Here is a 16,076-nt window from a genome sequence, read left to right as displayed (position 1 = left end):
TATGCAATGCATGGTGTGCTGAAACCATAATTAGTAGAGTTCAGGGGAATTAAGATGATTTTCTTGTAATAGATGAAATCCGTTAAGGCATACTTTGACCATGTGATATAGTCAACTATTTCTTATAAAGACGAATTTTGGGGTTACCACAAGTCCTTAGGAATGTTTGAAGTTTACTATATCTTTTCAAACAGCTACATAGTTCATTGAGAGACAGAAGACAAAGGGGTAAAATTTACTTCCAATTGAAAAAAAAAAAAAAATTCATGGCTTCACAATCTCCTAGTAAAATTTTTTTTCAAAATAACTGTTAAGTTCTGCTTTAAATTCTGAGCAGTTCAGATTCCCAGCTGGACACAGGGGCCTTAGTTCTCCAGTCTCCTTCAAGACTGATTCAAAAGTATTACTGACCGAAGTAAGAATTTGCAGACACATGCCCCAGGCTTGTATTATTTTACATTTATGAAATGTTAACTTTATCTTTGTGCAAATTATACTTGTAATGTTGGCACAAAACGAGTTTAATCTCAAACTATTCTAGTCTACAGTCCCTGTGGAAGCCACCAGACTTTTCCCTCTGCCCCCTTCATTACTAATGAAGCTTAGCGACAGATAAAATTGTCTGTCTGTTGTTTGTGTCAGCATGCTGTTATTTGGTAAATGTGTGTGCTTTCTGGTAATCCCTATTAGTCTCTCAGAGCCCTAAAGTTAAATTCACTATTTATTTTCCCTTTCAGAGACACCAGGAACCTATATTTTGAGCTTAAACATTATTTTTGGTTACTTGATTATTTTTTTCAGTGTCACTAGCTACAATCTAGTCTATATTACTGTACTTGTAGTTGTTAAAACATCTCTGTTGGCTTGGGGATGTCTTTTTCTTGTCAGTGTGGGACCTTTATGCTCTTGCTCAGCTGACTTCATTATCAGGTTCATTGCAGCTGAAAATATAATAACCTACAATAACGTGTTCTAATGCTCCTTTCTATCCTTTGCTCATTTTTTGGTTTAGAGTTCTATAATAAATATTACGAAAATTGCTTTATAAGAGTCTCTCACCTGCTGTTGCGCTATGTATGGTACTTTATTCCTTCCTTGGATTCCTAAAACAACTTTGGTGGCCTAGTCTGGCCTGCATTGTGACAGCCGAACACTATCTCTATTATAGGCAATGTTGAGAACTTAGTTCCTTTTACAAGGTTGACTTTTTAACTGCTCTAAAATTCACGTACTATACTGGATTGCCTTACAGCTTGGTATCCTCATGTGGTTTCCTATTCAAAACTTGAGAACACATGAATAAAGCAATCTCCTCCCAGCTTGCTCTCCCTCACTACACTTTTCACAAGATCACAAGATTATATCGATGTTTTTCTGCACAAAGTAAAGATCCAGCTATGGCCCGGATCACACCCAAAACCTTTTAGTCAGGCAATTACCATTCCAATGAGTGGATCTTGCTCATTGTGCCTTTGTGGAAGCAAAATTGAAAATGATATTCAAAAAGAGAATTTTGTTCTCAAGACAGACATGAACTAACCAAAATCAAAAAACACATTGTACACCATGGACTGAACAGCTGTAATGCTACCTAGCTTACAAACGTTGCACAAACTGGGCAGTGCTAAAGAACATACTGTTGCCTGAACTGGCCCGTATGAGTTTAACTAGCTCAGTTTCTTTGCACAGTTGGTAAATTTAAGCTTGATTCTGAAAGAAGCACAAAGGATCTAGTTTGTCAGCATTTGACTGAGCTTAAGAACGTTACATATATAAGTGCAATACATTATATAGATTATACACATTACATGTACAGGTATATATTAATATTATAGACTATCATAAATTATATATATGATAAAATATATTAATATATTTACATGTAGAAGGAAGTGAGGTTCTTCCCCCTTCTGTATGTTTCTAATCTCCACTTTCTGTTTCTTATAGGAACTGGTATCCAGATGTTTCTGTCACCCCTAGTGATACAGTTCCTCTTCTTTCTGTCCTTGAAAAGCAGGATATGTTTCAGGCACAGCGATATTAAAATATATATATATATATATATATATATATATATATCAGGCACAGGGGTACATGTAATCTGACAGACTTTGTCAGGGGAACTGAATCGAAGTACTGTGTGGGAGGGAGATACATGGGGGGGGGGGGGGGGGGGGGGGGGAATAATTTGTTCCAGTATCATAATTAGGAAAGGATTCAGCAAATATTAAGTATTTAGTTCAAACTACGTAAATGGGAAAGTCTGTGATCATAAGACTCTCCAGTAAGTTGCTGCTTCAGATGTATGAAAAAACAGAAACCAGGAATCTTTATGTGTTGATTGCTTTTATGATGTTTGTGGCTTAATGAGATGGATAGGAGGAGAATGTTATCTGGCAATCTTTTTGTGCTATGTTCTTCAAGGATTCTTGGAGTAGGAGCATGGAAGGAGAAGAGCCTTAAAATCTCATGCTCCATTTACTGTAACCACCATTCAATAAACTAAAAACTTTGTGCTTGTATCCATGGTTTGTCTCACCCTATATACAGATGACCAGAAAAGAGGACAGGAATTTAGCAGTCATACAGTAGCCTTTATTTTACTGCAGTAGCATTCCAACTGCAAACCTACTTAATGTTATAGATGCATAAAATACCACTAAACCTTAGGAAAAGTAATTATATCTAACTGAAAAAGAAAAAAATCTGAAGAAATTCTGTTATCAGATAAACAAAAAAATATTCCTAGCGAAAATTTTTGCTTTTTCATACTGTCAGGTTCAGCAACTCAGACCTCTAATTTTCAGGAAGTGAAAGGAATGCATTTGATAATTATAGTTTTGAAAACTATAATTAAAATACACAGCCATGCATCCTGAATTCTGCCTTCTAAGAGTGATTTTCTTAACTGCCCAGAATATACATATTCTTCATTTCTTTCTTAACTGTATTGAAATTAAGCTTCATCCGCATGGCAGTCAGTCAGTAAGAACTCTATTTGGCACCTTTTTCTCATTTTGTGGATGATGCCACCTAACACAATAGTTACACTTCCTTGCTATTGCACCCCTAGATTACTTTAATATCTAACAGCCAACAGCCCTCAGGTCAGGAAGACCCAGGTGCTCTGCTGACACGAACCGTACAGTTCAGTGGTGAGATGAGGTACATGGAGTCGCTTTCCTTTATTCAATCCCTTTCATGATAAGAACATCTGAGATCATGACATATCCTCAACTGTGGTGCTGTAAAGTTGCTTTACTGTTCAGTAGAGCTTTAGCAGATACAGTGAAATACCTGATTGCTTTCACTAGTACAAAAGTATCAGGATTAAGTTTATTTATCTATTTACTAGAGTAAATATAATCTATTTGAAAAAAAATCAACTCAGCAATGTAAAAGAATGTACTATGCAGATACTTACATTACGCTTAATCTCATGTAGATTAATTTATTATTTATTTTACCCTAAAAATATTTTTATCTTCTCTCTGTTTTAAAAATATGTTAACTTATGCTACCTGTAAGTTGCAGGGTAATAGAACAGAATGAAAGTAAGACTACAGAACTTATATATAACATCTATTGTATTCATCTAAAGGACATATCCTTTGGGGAATAACAAATACATGCTTATCAGGACAGAAGGAAAATAGCCGAACGAGAAGTCAATGTGTACATGAGCAGACATAAAAGGAACAAGGGAGAAATCAGAGATGTCAGAGACGTGGAAGGAAGGAAAGGAAGGAAAGGAAGGAAAGGGAAGGAAGGAAGGAAGGAAGGAAGGAAGGAAGGAAGGAAGGAAGGAAGGAAGGAAGGAAGGAAGGAAGGAGGGGAGTGAGGAAGGAAGGAAGGAAGGAAGGAAGGGAGGAAGGGAGGAAGGAAGGAAGGAAGGAAGGAGGGGAGGGAGGGAGGGAGACATTTTTGTATCTAAAATCTGAAAATTTCCTAGTAAATCCAGAAGACTCTTGAAATCAGTAATCTTTTTTTTACTCTGTTTATTTTTATTTACTGAGCTAAATAATTACCTCAGGAGCCAACCCAAGTGACCTCTCACTATGGCTATGGAAATGTGAGAGCACAGGCTGCACCTAATTTTAAATAGGAGGAATCCCAAAGAAGCCTCTAAAAATTTTCTGACTTATTGTGAAGGATAAAATGGTTCATGCTGCCTCAAATGTCTGGACTACCACGATAGACTCTACCAAGACTATGGCACTGATACCTTACTTCAGCCTGAATAAGACCCAGTCTTCTGAAGACTGAATGTTAGTTGTATTATGTAGAGCATCTCAATTTTAATTTATGTCAATGCATGTGTAAATTAATAGAAGGTAAAGGGGTTCACTGTTTTACAGATGGTGCATAAATCATCAGCACCGAACCTCTGTCTGTCTGCTTGCCTGTCTTGCAAAAAGAGAATAATGTTAGACATTGACCTATTTGGAGAATGTTTAGACTCAATTCCTTAGAACATGCAAATGCTTTAAAAAAAAAAAAAAAGTTAATGAAAAGTATGACAGATGTGCAAAAAAATTATAAAATACAATTTGAGAAGGTAAGTAAAACCTGCCAGAACCTCACACCTTTTATAATTTAAATATGTGAAAGTACCTGCCAATGATTCACTGGGATTAAAGCTTTTTGTTGCCAGAACCATTGCATTTTGAAAATAAAACATTTTGAGGGTAATGATTTATTTACAACTATCTTACTAGTTCATCTCAGTCTCATAATGCTAGCTGTTGAGTCACAGCCTGAAAGTAGCAAATGGGAATGAAGAACTTATGACTGTGGCAAGCAAGGGTGTTCTACAGAGTACCACCAAGTTTTTCTTCTCAGTTCAGTCCCTGTTGTGATTAAAGGTTACTGTATCTGGATAGCTAGAGTACATCAAACCTATTTAAATCAGCGTTGTAAATATGCTTCTGTATAACCTGCTCCTTCAGAATGCTTGACTCCAATTATGTGCTAAAATAAGAGTGAGATGGAATTACAGAAATTGTATTGAGGAAAATGATCCCATCTACTTCACAAGAGGCCAAATTGAAGAATTTAAAATGGGCCCTAAATCATGGTCAAATGTTCACTGAGAATTTTCTTCATAAACATTTTTTTTTCCTAAAGAGTAACAAGTCTTTTTTTTTATGCTATTTGCTTTAAACCCCATTTTCTTTCTCAGAAGATTGAAGGGAGTTTTAATCCAAACATCATGGCTGCAGAAAAACAACAACAACAATAACAAAAAAAAACATTTTGGAGTCTGAAGATTTTTGCGGTGTACAGATATTTTAAGATGACTATTAAGCAAAAGAACTTCCAGTGGTTTTGAATGGAAAGCTAGGGCAACTGAATCTCTGGTGTTTCTAGTCTGGTATGTCCTTTAATTTCTTCCTCTAGTTAGCAGTCCACAATGAGGAAGTTCCTCACTGTTCCTCACTGTGTAGTTCCATCCTCTTAAAACCAAATGTGAACTTTTCCTCCACTGTGCTACATATAGTAACTGCACACACCATCAATATGCACACTGTGGGAAGCCAGAATACGCATAATATCTATTCATATTACCTGCCTTATTCCATATTGTTTCCAAACATTTTAGCATCTGTTTTCAAGAATGTTAAGAACAGCTTGTGTCTAAAGAGTTTTATGTTCATTACTTAGCATTAGGATTGATAAAAGGTCCTGTGTAGTATCTAATTTTCATGTGTGCACACAAACAACTATAAAGAAGTTTCCAGAAAAATGATAAACAGGGGAAGCAAACTTTAATTTCCTACTTAGTTTAGGGAAATTTTCCATGTTCATTTGTTTCTTTACAAATTGTTGAAGTAAATGTGCAGGGAAAAGATGCAACACCAATTAGGATAAAGATAAAGGAAATATAATGGAACAGAAAATATGCATGAATACATTTTTTCCTACTTTCTTCCCAATGAATTATACACTCTCTCACATAAAGAAAACAGAAACATGCAATTTCTAAAAGTAAAATTAATGCTTTTAATGTCTTTTTATTCTAATTCTCTCACATTTTTCCCCAAGACTTTATCATTTTGAATTTAAAAAAAAAAAAATCAAAAATATCTATTTTTGTAAAGCAAAACTGTAGATTGATTTTATTTGAATACTGCTATGAAGAGAATTATAATGTTGCTCAGGTTGTAATATGATGCAAGTGTAAATATTTCAGGTTATTTTTGATTCAATTGGTTGTATTTTCAGCTGGTGACATTTCAAAACTTGCATGTATTATATATAAAACATGTTTTGGCTTCCAATGTGTAGTTTCTACGTATGGGCTACAGTTACATCTGCAAGCAAAAATCATAGAAGGTTTTGATGTGTTACAGTCATAATCTCTGGTGACAAACATATTCTGTGTTCTGAGTTTTCTCCTTAAGGCAGATACAATATGGATAAACATCTAACCTACTCTTCATAAAATGATTTTTGTTGTTCTGTATTGCAACTTATTTCTAAAAACACAAACATTTAAAAAGTGTTGCAAAATGTCCAAGTAACTCCTGAAAGTGGGAGTCATCAGATCTTTTCAATCTGGTAATTTTATGGAGAAGTATTGTTTACCATTGAATTCTTTCCACCCTACTGACTGTTTGCCAGCTTCTGATTAAACATTTTTCTCACATTCCCTCTGCAAACTGATCTTTCAAAATAAGGTAGTTTTGTGAGATAAACTTTTAAAGAACTGCAATCAGAATTTTTAGTAAAAAAAATAAAAAATCCTATTATTAATAGGTTCATTCAATATTTATTACATGAATGGATAACCTTTACTTCTGAAGAACACTTCCCGTGAATTATTTTTTTTTTGTTTGTGAGTTTATTCTTCTTATCAGTTACATATAGCTGTAATGTAACATTGACACAATTTTGCAGTCAAAAAAATCTGACAATAATTCTACCAAGATATGTTCAAATACTTCAAATATACATTTAAAAATAAAAAGTTTATGACTATGAAAAAGCTCATGTTTTTTCATGGTTTTGTTTAATTTCTGTTACAGGCATCAAGTCCAAGAACAGAGGTAAACCATGTGGCCAATAGAAAACTTTCCAGTTCAAATTCTGAATTTTAAATATAAATTTATAGGAAAATAACATAAAATAAATAAAAAATAAAATAAAATAGTTTTATATTGTAAAAAAGTATAAACTTCAGAAGAAAACATCTCCTGTTCACACAAAGGAACAACAACAACAACAACAACAAAAAGACCCAAATTGTCAGATAAGCTGTTTTTAAGAGCTATTCACCCTACACTGTTTCCTACCATATCACAAACTGAGTAGTATTTCTTTGGATACCACATGAAATCTGCCACACAATCCAATATAAGTGTTGTTTCAATTCTTCTTAACATAAATTTGGGAAGTATGTAAATATATTTTAAATTTTAATTCTTCAACAATGTGCATCCATTATGAGAATTTAGCTCAAATCAATTTTTTTGTTACTGAATTTAAAGATATGACAAAACCTCCTGGGTATCTTTCTCACTCCATTTCTGAGCATAGCTTCCATTAAGATTAATGGCTGTTTTGTATCTAATGGGAATATATATCTTAAGAAAGAAGCTGATGTAGAAGCAGAACTTTTAGTGGAAATGATGAACAATAGAGGTCATGATTACAGTAATTGTTGAATGAAAAATTTAACAAGAGTCTGTGAAAGAAATGTTCCTTTCTTTAAACAAAAAGGCCACATGTTGACACTAATCATATTGAGTAGACCTGCTGAAGCTGATATACCAGAGATTTCATTGGGGACCATTTTCCAAGCTAAGATTGAGATTCCTTCACATAATCAGTATAGGCTTGGCTGTATTATTGTCAGTTGTTCAGCAAGTCTGGGTCTCCTCAAGGTTGGATAGCTGAGTATGTGTGGAAATGTCCAGGGGCAAAGACCTAATGAATACAAGCTAACACAAAAGATCGTTGCATAAGCTGACCAAAAGTTTTCATCACAAGTGTTGGTTTTGCAATGCACATGATATAAATGATACAATGATATAAAACAAATATGACACGATATAAATCAGAAATCAGATTTAACATTTAATGGTTCTTGAAATGTAAGAAAGCAAATTTGTTCCATACTATGTGTATGATAAAAACATCCTCTTTTAAGTTTGAAATGTAAACACTTTTAAATTTATTTATCTTTAAATTCAAAGCCTGATATTGGAGTCAGATGGAGTATTGAGCTTAAGTAAGATCCAGCTTAAGCCCTACGTGGTTTAATTAACTTTAAAAGGTATGAGGTTGAGAAATAAAAAGTATATTCTAAATATTTTCATTTCTTGAAGTTACAAGAACTTTTCCTGTTTTCAGCCTTACTTTTTAATCCTGAAGGCATTTCTTCAGTGTGTATACATTTATGCTAATCATATACTACAGCCATGGGTTCCTCTATCAATATGAAATGTTTTGTACTTGCTGTTTTTGTGCATCTTGTATTGTTATGTGCAATATACAAAATAATGTGTCTAACTATGCCATTTATGCTTTTGAAAGAAAAAGCAAATTACTTACTGAAGAGAATGGCATTTGCATGCATGTGTGTCAGCTTTCAAGCCATTTCCCTCTACAAAATATTGCTTTCTACACTTAGAAAATGCATCCATCCATCAGTTACAAACCATTTCAAAGCACTTTATGAATCTACAGAGCAAAATGTACTTATCTTACATTGGCAGTGTCCCAGCTGTTACAAAATTGCTATTGTCCTAATACTTACAAGGCAATTTTAGCATCAGTTAATAATTTTACAGGATAGATAACTTCTAAAGCATTATAAAATGACAGACATTAAACAATAGCAACTTAGCATTTTTTGAAACAGTTCATGACAGCTTAAAAACTAAAGTGATTTTAATGTATAGTCTACGCAGTTTTAGTTTCTCATTGACAATTCCTTTAGAAGATAAAAATGTGAAAAATCCTTTTAAATAGTGGGTGAAAGAATAAAACAAATTTATCTTTAAAAGATATTCAGTAAAAATCTCAATTAGGAATAATGTCTCAAATCTCCCTGTACAGATAGTAGGTGACAAGAATTAGAATTTATTTAGGCAGAAAAAAAAATGATGGTATCATTTAATGGTAGGGTACCACAAAATAAAAAAGGCATATCTATTCATTAAATCTAATACAAAACGGGAAATACAGTGAACAGCATTTTATATAAATCAGTATGCATTATTTCTTCTCAAAAACTGTTTTCTATCAATCTTAGTTTAAGAGCTTCAGTTAAAGGCACATTTTAGTTAAATTGTTACCTTTAAACTTGTTTAAGTAGCCATTGTGGCCAAATGTTTTTTTTTTGTTTATTTGGTTTTTTTGGGTTAGACGTTTATAATTTACTTAATGTACAGTACAATCTGTAATACCAAAAGATTTGATGATGTGTAAAATGTAAACTGTTCTAAACAAATTAAATTAATTGATATTTGAGGTTTTACTTTGGTAATAACTAAAAAGAACCTTTTCAGTGCAACTAATGTACATCACAGTGGCCTTTTTTGTCAATGTACTTATTAAGTTAAGCCAATTGTACCACTTGCTGTCATACAGCACAGGTAATTGACCACCTCATCAAACCAGAGCAAAAAGAATCCCTTAGTACCTAATTACTACATTCTTCTGTACTATTGAACACATTAAAGCAACATATTGTGCTATATACATCATTTCCCAATAGTATTAGAAGGTCCTTGTACTGGAGAAAAGAGTTCTGATTGCAGTACAGCTATTTCAACATTTGGTCAATTTAACTTTCAAAACATGTAGTATCTTGAAGAATACTTTAAGCAGTTATCCAAAGTGAAAGTATCAATTAATATTGCAGTTCTGCTTTATCCAAATACCATGAATGGTAGAAGTCTGAGAAGTTTCAGCAGTGAAATGTAGGACAGATCTTAGGTCCCAGAAAAGCAAATGGTTGGAGTGGTGACACCAATCAAAAGAAGGAAATAGGCAATTCCTGATATGCTTATGTACTTATTTATCCCCAGATGTTTTACTTAATGGAACTTTATTTAAAACTTCTTGCATGGAGTAGAGCCTACAAGGGTAGTGCCTCAATGTGATGGGAGAGAACAGAGTTCTCTTTTCAGATAATTCAGTTATATGCAGATGTCTCAGCCATGATAGACAAAGTTTCAAAGTCAAGTTTCCTTATTTAAGTGAACTTGCTGATTTACTCCCACAAATTGGTCTGCAGGGTCAAATATGTAACTGGGCACAAGCAGAAGTGCTGAATTGTACTGAAGCATTCTGAAGACAAATGGACAAATATCTTCAGAGGAGCTTGTGCCTATATGAGGATCACTCTTTCAATAAACAGCTTTGTGAAGGATTACATGTACTATGCCACAACCTGAATTCCTTAGTAGTACCCCACTTCCTTTGAAGTGTCCAACTCATGTCAAGAATCCTGGAAAGCAAGATTGCACTTTTGGTTACATCTCTTTTTTTGATTAACAGGAGACCAACACAGCAGAAGCTATAACTTAAAAAATAAAATAAAATAAAATAAAATAAAATAAAATAAAATAAAATAAAATAAAATAAAATAAAAAGGAACTGCAATACATCACCTTGTTTCTCTGTTTCAGAATAGACATTTCTGAGAGCCAACTACTACCTTAATGTCATGTTGACCTTCCAATAACAACATATTTAGATGGGTGTGTATATATGTATGGAGATAACCTAAGAAGAAAATATAGTGCATATAGTGCAGAGGCAGCTGCAGTAACAATTTACGCTTTCCAAATTACTGTGGACTGTCTCATCATAGAGTGGGATCACACAGCAGTAGATAAGAAGAGGTCAGTTCACATTCTAATCTATACCAAAGGATAGAGGTAAACTCACTATTAGCTAACCTAAAAATAAATAAATAAATAAAAGGCTATTTGTATACAGCAATGATGATAATCAAAAATTACTGATAGAAATTTCTAGGGAGCATCTTACTTTCTGCCTAACCATTTTCTACCAATGGGTATCTGATGATATTTCAGCTTCTACCGAATTCTGTCATTTCTGGACTCATAAGCAGTTACTGAAGAATAGGGGGCAAGCACCTATGAACTGCCTTCAAACACAATGACTACCTTAGAGTCATCAGAAAAAAATGAAGAGTTCTATAAGACGTCAAATTGTTTGTCCTCTCCAGATCTCTTTAAAATCCTTTAAAAAGATCAGGTACAAAATCCCCCTCCTACTCTCTGTCACTGCCTCACCTGGATGGAGCAGCCTCAGTGTTGCTTCAGAGATCTAATTTCTTTAGACACCTACATCAGTCTGTACAGTGGGTTTTTAAGAATGTTTTACTCTGATAGTGATGAATCCATTCTGACTGTAGAAACCTTTTTTTTTTTTTTTTTGCTAGCTTAATATGTTTTGAAAACAGGTTAGATGAATTGAATTTTTCCTTAGAAAAGAGTACAACTAAGAAGTTTTACTTCCGTTTCTTGTATTTTTTTCTCCCTAATTTCAACTATTTCTATAACAGATTCTACATTAATAATTAGCATCTGACTCATGTCTTCAGGTAACATTCAAGATGTATTACTCACCAGTAGTCTGGCAATTTCTGCTTTTCCATCATAGAATATTTACTCTGTCCTGTATATATGCTATATCGCAACATTTATTCTTGGCAGAAAGCATCAACAGTTAATTGGTCCATACTTAGTATCTCACACAGAAACAGTGACATTTTGAAAAATGTAAATTGTAGGGAAAAGGTGTTGATAAAATATATTCTAGAAATAGCAAACAAATTCATGCATGCTCCAGCCAACCATTTCAAGCTCCTGAAAATGACTGTTTTATAGAAACCAAACCTTTGTAGGAATATCTTTTAATATTCTTTCATAATGAGGAAAAATGATTCCATCTTGCAAGATACAAAGAATATATTAAATTGCTACCAGCTCATTGACTTTGCCAGCATTTCAAGTGAAAGAAGTGCTTCCATTCTCTCTCTCCAAAAATTAACAACTGTTTGAATGCCAGTCATATGGTGGGCAGGTAAATGTGTAAAATGGAAATTAGAATGATGTGGTCGTCATGAGGGAAATAGAATAACCTGGGTGAAACACTATGTTCAGTTGAAAATTGTCCATTTCTATCACAAATGAGAAGAGCAGTTGAAATGCACATATTAAATCCTTGACCATATTGTTAGACAGCTTACATAGTGACATACTTACAAAGATCAGAAGTCCAATCTTCAAGCAAAAATCTATTTATACAATATGGAAAAACAGGGAAATTCATATTCATTAATATATATATATGTATTCATTTATATATATGTGTACATGCTTGTATTTGAGATGAAAAATATTTTCTAGTTTTCTATGTACTTTAAATATTTAAATTTTCCTTTTTTTTTTTTTAGGTTTTATACATGTTTATGTATAAATTTGCATTTGCTCTTACAAAATATTTTTTCATCTATATATAATTAAGCAGAGGCAGGGGAAGTTTAGGCTGGACATCAGGAAGAGGTTCTTCACCGAGAGGGTGGTTGCACACTGGAACAGGCTCCCCAGTGAAGTAGTCACTGCACCAAGCCTGTCTGAATTTAAGAAGCGATTGGACTGTGCACCTAGTCACATGGTCTAAACTTTTGGGTAGACCTGCGCGGTGCCAGGAGTTGGACTTGATGATCCTTATGGGTCCCTTCCAACTCGGGATATTCTATGATTCTATGATTCTGTGATTCTATATATTCTAACAATTGTTTTGAATAAGTTAAGTAACTTGAGATTCGAGTTATCCAAAGTTAGCTGGGATAGAAAAAAAAATCCAAGATGTTTTAATTGCAGATTTGAAATTTTTGCAAACTTCTTTGAAATGCTTTCCCTTTAGTGTTAGTGATTAAAGGTATTATAATGGTAATTATATGTCAAAAACTTGGTTTTCTTCCTGACTATGAATTTTTCTCATAAAAGATACTTCCTCTTTTTCTGTAAATAAGAATCTGAATAAAATTTTCTTTGGTGCTTTTTATTAAAGGACATTTATTGGCAATTCTTTCTGCTTGTGTAGTAGTGTAGTATACAAATTTACTAACTGTTGGAGCAGGGTTGTATTCAAGTAAGTAAAACTTAGCCAGTGGCTCTTTACTAATTCCAGAAGTGAAGGCAGTTTGCATGTGTAACAACTCTATTCTGGTTGCAAGTTTTGTCATGATGTCACTTTTCTTTGTTTGGGTTTTGGTCATTTATTTCTATCATTATATTTATGTAAAAGAAGATTCTCATAGACACAATATCCTCTTATTCTAATTAAGTTTTACTATACTTTATATTACTTTATTCTTACGCATAGCGTCAATGGTGCATGTTCCATGTCAGATGGTCAAAAAGAAGCTAATAACTTGTACAATAGTTAGATAATATAAGAGAACAGCAAACGTGAGATTTATTAAAAGCCACCTTAAGGGGGAAAAGGAAAAGAAGTTCTCTCAACAAAGAAATAGGGCTTCCAAGCTTGACAGAGAGAAACTGGAAGTTGCAAGAGGGATAAAGTCCTTAAAATAAGAGATCTTCCTTGAAAGCGGTGACACAAATAGCTAGTGTTTTCCACAGCCAAAGCTAATTATTTCCACTGTGGGATTTTTTCCATTCAGTCAACAACTACAACAATTTTTAACATTTTAAAAATCAGTCTTTCAAAGGCTGTATTAGTTTCTTTACTCATTCACGGAAAGTGCAAAAAGAGATGAAATACATAAAAACATTTTTATTTCAAAATGATAATGTTTTTTCAAGCTAAAATGCTTATATTAAAAACAAACAAACACACAAAAACAGGCTGCTTATGGTGAACATAGTCATTCTTTGGAAGAGAAGATTATGAAGGCTGATCTGGGTTTTATACAGTGAAATAGAGACTATGGCCTTATCTTGTTTGCTGACAGGGTTGAAATCTAGATGAGGGACTTAAAAGATGGTATTGGATTATTCTAGATGCCTCTACAGTTTTCTGGAAGGCTGTGTCTTGAAGATTTCCCAAGCTGAATAAAGACTGAGCCATTTAAGGAAGATTTACCATCAAAGATGAACATCAGTGTAAGCTGAAGAAACTAATGGTTACGAACCTTGTGTGAATTCAGCATCTCAGATATTGGAACTCTGAACAAATCTACACATTCAGTAAATAAAAGTTTTAATTTTTTTCCTACACACTTTAAGAAAATATATTTTTTGTATATATATTGTCACTGAGGAACAGAATGAACTCCCTTCCAATAGTTGCAAAAAGAATGCTCTTATTGGAAGTGTCCTGTGCATGACATTCACCTTCTTCTTTACGAACGAAACACTGAACAACTTTTCTAACATTAAGTCTTGAGGTCTGGAGGATAGTACTCCACACGTACATGCATGACAGCATAAGGAGCTCAGCTGCCTGAAGGGAGGAATGAACTGGCTGGATATTTGTTAGCCTCATAGAGATACTCATGTTTACAGTACTAGATGGCACCCCTAAGATGGGATCCTTGATACCTTAAGTCAGGAGCATCTGTTCCAAGTATATAGTTCCAAGAGTCAGACTTGTCCACCTGAACACTTGCAAACTCAAACATTGTTTACATCCTATAGGTCTTCTTGCAGCCTACTGTAAAAGAATCATACTGATTCACCCCAAAGTGAGGTATGAGAGGTAATATCTGTACAGAAATACTCATAGCAAGGTATGTTTCTGATTTTCTCTCCTTCAGACAAAAATAAATAAATAAATAAAATGGGGTGTGTGGTGGGGGGAACATTCTGTTTAGCTTTCATTATAACTGAAAGAATCAGAACAGAAACTCAATGTGGCCAAGCAGTCCTTACAAAGTAATGAATCCCACAGGTTTCAGCCTGTAAAAAGTGCTGGGAAACATGTAGTCACAGGCCCATGCTTTATGGTGAATATCCTTTTCTTCTGAGAACAAACTGAAAAACAACAAGCAGGAAACACATACCATTCATTGGAGCCAACAGAAAAAACTCAACTGTCTGATAATGAACATCAAGAAACATACTTTTTAAAGTACAACCTGAAAATGTAGTTTCTTTGTGTTGTTTTATGTTTGTCTGTAAAGAATCATGTTACTTTATAATCAACTTTTTATATTTTATTTTAAAAAAAAAAAACTTCCACAACTGCAGAGAAAAAAAAAAACAATAAAAATAACAACAAAAAACTGTGCTAGCAGCATTTATTTTCTCTGTCCACATAATCTCACCTGCCTTGTTGACCAACTCAAATTAACCAAAACCCATTCTTTCCACAGGAAATAGACTGTACAGAGTGGCACTCGTGTTCTCTACAGACAGCATGGAAAACACTGCTGGTCCATACTATGCAATATATAACAGATAATTATGATCTGAGTGTCCAAATTATAATCAGTTTGACAAATGTCCACAAACGTCTTTGGTCTATTTTATATTTTCACTAAGACAAGGCAATCATACAACCAGACAATTCCATCAGGGAAGCTTGTTAGCTGCTTAGTCTGTTAAACCCTGGTTGCCATAGCATCTAGAGTTGAAAAAGCTGCAGATTGGCATGAAAAAGCATGTCGACAATTGCCCTGTCACAGCATGCAAGCCAGGTCTGCTCAAAGGCAGCACACTACAAGTTTTCTTTCCCAGTTTGCACTACCCCATGCTGTTTAATAATATCCATTTACTGGTATTGGGATTGATCTAGTGCAGTGTAAAATCCACATCTACTGAGATTTTGCTTTTCACGTGGGGGAGATTCTTTAACAAATAACCACATAACAATTAATTTATAAAGGAAGTATTGTAAAAATTGTAGGAGGCATATCTGATTTAACAGAGAAACAATCCAAACTTTTAATGATCAGGTCTTTACCAAGCTAATCAGTCCTACAATGTTTATATATTTATATATATATTTTTTAAAAAAATATATTGCTTAGGCACTTTCAAATATTTTTGTTCCTGGTAGTTAGTTTCATCAAACATACTACTTTGCATTTATATTTTGTGTCATCAGAAAAATCTTAATAT

This window comes from Cygnus olor, chromosome 5 (genome assembly GCF_009769625.2).
Source record: "Cygnus olor isolate bCygOlo1 chromosome 5, bCygOlo1.pri.v2, whole genome shotgun sequence".
Classification (NCBI taxonomy): Eukaryota; Metazoa; Chordata; class Aves; order Anseriformes; family Anatidae; genus Cygnus; species Cygnus olor.
Note: the sequence above shows the minus strand (reverse complement) of the source record.